Source organism: Hippopotamus amphibius, chromosome 1, assembly GCF_030028045.1.
Source record: "Hippopotamus amphibius kiboko isolate mHipAmp2 chromosome 1, mHipAmp2.hap2, whole genome shotgun sequence".
Taxonomy (NCBI): domain Eukaryota; kingdom Metazoa; phylum Chordata; class Mammalia; order Artiodactyla; family Hippopotamidae; genus Hippopotamus; species Hippopotamus amphibius.
Genome location: NC_080186.1, coordinates 116,261,908 through 116,266,958, shown reverse-complemented (window position 1 = coordinate 116,266,958; position 5,051 = coordinate 116,261,908). Strand labels below are relative to the sequence as shown.

The 5,051-nt window shown below is 43.6% G+C and overlaps 1 long non-coding RNA gene across 1 annotated transcript; it reads left to right on the top strand.

Moving 5' to 3' along the window:
- Positions 1–884: 884 nt before the first annotated feature.
- LOC130846316 (uncharacterized) lies at positions 885–2,353 on the top strand. Its single transcript, XR_009051542.1, has 2 exons — positions 885–983; positions 1,715–2,353. It is a non-coding gene; the product is annotated as an uncharacterized LOC130846316 (long non-coding RNA).
- The last annotated feature ends 2,698 nt before the right edge of the window (positions 2,354–5,051 follow it).

The window sequence follows — 5,051 nt, the reverse complement described above, 5'->3', positions numbered from 1 at the left end:
TGAATGGCATTGCATAGTCAATTGGGTTTTCCAATAACTTCAAAGTGCAGGAAGCCAGAAAATTTGAGAAGTCCTCTGAGCTTCCTTCAAAAATAGAAGAAAAACAAAGAGGTCAGTTGGGAGAAGTTATGCAGGAGCAGGTGGTATGTCATGCAGGGGAGATATGAGCAAATGGCTTGCTTTCTGTTGTAGGTCTACGGTCTGAGCTGCCACATTATCTGAATGATGGTAGGTGATGCTACGCTTCTAGTGAATTCCCTGTGGCCGGAGGTGACACACATTTATAATGTTTACAGGAATCTGCTTGCTAGATGTTCTTTATTTGAAGGAGCACAGCAGTGAAAGGAGGACCCTAGAGGTTACCACTTACTGAACGTGTCTGAGTATCATGACGGGAAGGAATGTGAGATGATCTGCAATGTACCCTCAGTCCATTTGAGAAGAAGAAAGGAGACTCAGATGAGCAAGCCATGGGTCAAGAGGAAATGCACTGTCAGAAGGGCTTAAAGTAAAGAGAAAGGTGTCAGCAGGAAGCCAGACTCTTTTCAACCCAGTATGTACAAGAAAATGTCAACCAGTTCCAGTGGAACACAGCAGGAAGTTTAAGAATTCGAGGAAGGTGAAAGCTAGAACAGGGTCATCTTCCCCAATCAAGAAAGGTGCCCTTGACTACAAGTTAGAGAACCCCCCCCCCATCCTCCCACTGCTATAAACCGCTGAAACTGAGAGCTAAGGCAGGGATTCTGTGAGTTATGAGAACCCAACTCTGTGAGGAAATCCTGGAGCAGCACATTTCCTGTTTTCAGAGTTCCTGTCAAGCCAGTTATGGATGGATTTGCATTTTGGTTGGGAAATGATTGACCAGGCCAGTTTTGGCAGTTCCACTTCCCCCTGGGTGGGGCAGCAAGCCCCAATAAAAAGGTCCTCTGCTGCACGACTGCCATCCTCCCGCTCCTCGAGTCCCGGTGACTTTGGAGAAAGTGGTGAGTCTGATTCTTCAGTTCAGCTTTGTTCTTGGGCTCCTAAATGTTGCATTTATGAAATGCAGTAGGCCCAGGGTTATGCTCATGGGTTTAATGCTACTAAGTGGACAGGAACTTGGAATTGGGGCACTATGGTGTGTTGTAGTTTTTAGATTTCTGAGAAAGTTTCATTTCCCCTGTTGAAAAGAAATTAACATGAGACCTTTGACATGAAGAGGAGGGAAAGCAGAAAGTATTTTTCCCTTCTCTATATCTTTGCTGTGTCCATCTGCTATGACTTCAGAGGCATTTATCTGAGAAGATGTGAGGATTTCCCCCTCGTGTCGTTTCTGCCTGTCCCTGCTCTGTGCACTAGTCATCCTGCTGGAACCGCATGAGAGAACATGATGATAGGGACTGCTTGTGAGCTTGCCCCCCATTTCAGAACTAATAATGGCCTTTCTTGAAGATGCTGTTTCCATACAAGAAACAAACCAAACAAAATATTGCTTGATTCTTTCAAATAAGTATCTTTTTTTTTGGAAAAAATTGTATGAAGAAAGGGAAGGTTTTCTGTGGGCTGTTGAAGCCATTTCTTAAAGACTGAGAAGCTAGAATTTGTTAAAAGCAGGTGAAGGATTAAAGTGTATTCTGAGCAATTGCAGAGATGCCGGGTGATGGTATAATAAACCATTTGGCTCTTCTCTTTGTAGGAGTCCCTTTAGTGAACACTGTCATATAATTTCTTTCAGATTCTAAGACTCCAGAAAGATGTCTTATCAACAGCAGCAGTGCAAGCAGCCCTGCCATCCACCTCCAGTGTGCCCACCAAAGTGCCCTGAGCCTTGCCCACCTATAAAGTGTCCAGAGCCTTGCCCACCTATAAAGTGTCCAGAGCCTTGCCCACCTATAAAGTGTCCTGATCCATGCCCACCTCAGCAGTGCCAGCAGAAATGCCCTCCTGTGCCACCTCCCCAACCATGCGATCCGAAGTGCCCACCCAAGTGCAAGTAACTGCTGCAGGTTCCATCTGGATCAGGAAAGGATAAGGACAATTGGCTCACCTAGTTCCCCAGCTCCACCTTCATCTTCTCTTCAAAGCACATCATGGATACAAAAGAATCTTCTCCACCCTTTGGCCTGCCATATGCCTGTGGTGATGCTGACAGCCCGAGGTTTCCTTCCTGAGGTGGCTGTACTGCTTACCCCAGGAGGTAGCTGAGAAAGCATGACAGAGCTTCAGAAGGAAGAGCAGCAGCTCTCCTCCTGGGTGCCATCAGAGGATTCTCTCCCTGTCTTCAGTATCTGTCTGCCAGCTGGGCAGGGGTTTCTACCAGCTGAGCCATTGTTACTTATCTTCCATTTTCTGATTAAACTACAATCTCTTTGTGTGATGGTCTAATGTTTTCTTTCTTGTAAAACTACTTTTATCAGTATTATATCATATCATCTGGATTGATTTCTCTCCTTCTTTGATGCCAAAGTTCAGGCTCTCACAATCAGTGTGATCTGAATTTTGAGTCATATCAAAGAGTATTTCCATAGGAATACAGGTCCGTGTTATTTTGTTAATTATTGCTTGATTGAGATGAGGAAGAAATTATTCAACTCCTTGGGATTTTGGTCCCTTTACTAAAATGTGGGACAATCATATTTACATTGCAAAGTTGTTTGCAGCATAAAGATTACCTGAATGTGTGTAATTTAGTTGGCACCATGCTTGACACCTAGCTGGCACTTGGGGAGTCAATAGGTCATCATTGTCTCGGTCATCATCTCTGCCACCACCATCACCACCACCACCATCATGTTTGCTCCAACATGAAATTGATTCAGACACAACTAATATAGCAAACAAGAAGATTCTGAAGCTCTATTAACATCTCATATTGTGTTGTTCTTTTTCTTTTTTAATGAAACTTATATGTAATGTAATATTACAGATAAAAATTTTGGAAATTAGTGGAATATTCTGCAAAAAATCATAGTAGTTCTGAAAACATGGGTAGTAGAGAAGAAAGGGAAATGAAAGCCTCCTGTCTGGCAAAGGGCTGCCTCCTCTCCATGTGTACACCTGCACTTCTTCGCCAGGAACACATCAACCTCAGGGTGTTATCATATTTTTTCACCTTTGCAATTACTTTCCTGATTGGTTTGACCCCACCTTTGAAGCACATTGAGGTTTACAATGTTTATTTAGATTTACAGAATCACTTTTGCTATGCAGCTTGTTTTCTCAGTGCTTAGTTTACTAGTCAAGCTGTGAAAAGAGATATGTTCTCTCAGCATATCTCTTCTTCTGGTCCTAGAAGTGAAGGACTCAAAGATGATAGAACTGCAGATGGAAAAACATTCCCATGTTACTGCTCAACTCTCATCAGACTATGACATGAGTGAAAATCAACACTGATATTTGGGAGCTGTCTCTCCTGTAGCTAGTGTCATCTGAGCTGACAGAGCAAGTAGTTCTTGAGGTGGGATGCTACTGTAACAAACCTTAAATTGTGGCCTTGGCTTAGGAGTCTGGATGTGTTTGGCAAGATACTGATATTGGAAAGTATAAATGTGATGATACATGTTATTCATGGCAACACATTGGCAATAATGGTTGTTTAGGTTAATTTGGGAGGCAGACCAAATGTTGGTTAAATGTTGTATTTTTCAGGGTATTTCAATAGACTTTTTTTTTTTCATTTTGAAGTTCAATTTGTTTTTTCTTATCAAAGCTTGTTTGGTGTGATGTAATCAAGAAATTATGAAACCCAAGTCACTAAGATTTTCTCCTATATTTTCTTTAAGAAGTTTTACTCACATAGAATTGACATACAATAAACTGCATATATCCAAAGTGTACATTTTGATATTTTTTCTTATTAATAATGTATATATGGCAATCCCAATCTCCCAGTTCTTCCCTCCCAACACCCCCTGCTTTCCCCACTTGGTGTCCATATGTTTGTTCTCCACATCTGTGTCTCCATTTCTGCCTTGCAAACCGGTGGATTTGTACCATTTTTCTATATTCAGCATTTATGTGTTAATATACGATATTTTTCCATTTCTTACTCACTTCACTCTGTTTGACAGTCTCTAGGTCCATCCACGTCTCTAGAAATGTCCCAGTTTCATTCCTTTTTACAGGTGACTAATATTCCATTGTTTACACGTACCACATCTTCTTTATCTATTCCTCTATTGATGGACATTTACGTTGCTTCCACGACCTGGCTATTGTAAACCATGTTGCCATGAACATTGCAGTGCATGTGGCTTTTTGAATCATGGTGTTCTCTGAGTAAATACTCAGTAGTGGGATTGCTGGGTCATATGGTAGCTGTATTTTTAGTTTTTCAAGGAACCCTCATACTGTTCTCCATAGTGGCTGTTTCAATTTACACTCCCACCAACAGTGCAAGAGAGTTCCCTTTTCTCCACACCCTCTCCAGCATTTACTGCTTGTAGCTTTTCTGATGTTGGCCATTCTTACTGGTGTGAGTTGATACCTCATTGTAGTTTTGATTTGCATTTCTCTAATAATTAGTGATGTTGAGCAGCTTTACATGTGCCTCTTGGCCATCCATATGTCTTCTATGGAAAAATACCTATTAGGCCAGCAGGGGACCTGAACCCCAAGCAAACCCCAGAAACCCCAGAGCAACTGGTAAGACCTGGGTGAAATCAGAGTGTGGGGAAGGGAACACTGGAAGGGACTGGTGCCAATGGGGGGTGTCTTGGTGAGTGAGGAGGTTCCCACCTGGAGGGACCATTGAGGGTTGGGGATATCGTGAAACTGCAGCTGGGTTTCTCTCACTCAGGAGGCCTTGAGGCCTGCAGAGCTCCCCAGCTCAGGGGCCTGCTGGGCTCCCCAACAGGGTCCTCCACCCTCCAAGACCCCCTCCAGGCTTCCTGATTCCTAGAGGTGTGGGAAGGAGGGAGGAGGGGTAAGCAGGTGGACAGGTGGGGATAGGGGCTTTGAGATTGGGGGATGGGGAGGCTAGAGGGTGTTTTGCCTGTCCTCCTGGCCAAGGAGGCCCACTGGCTCCTGGTCCTGGTCCTTCACTCTCCTGGCCCCCCTTCAGCAAAAGGGTC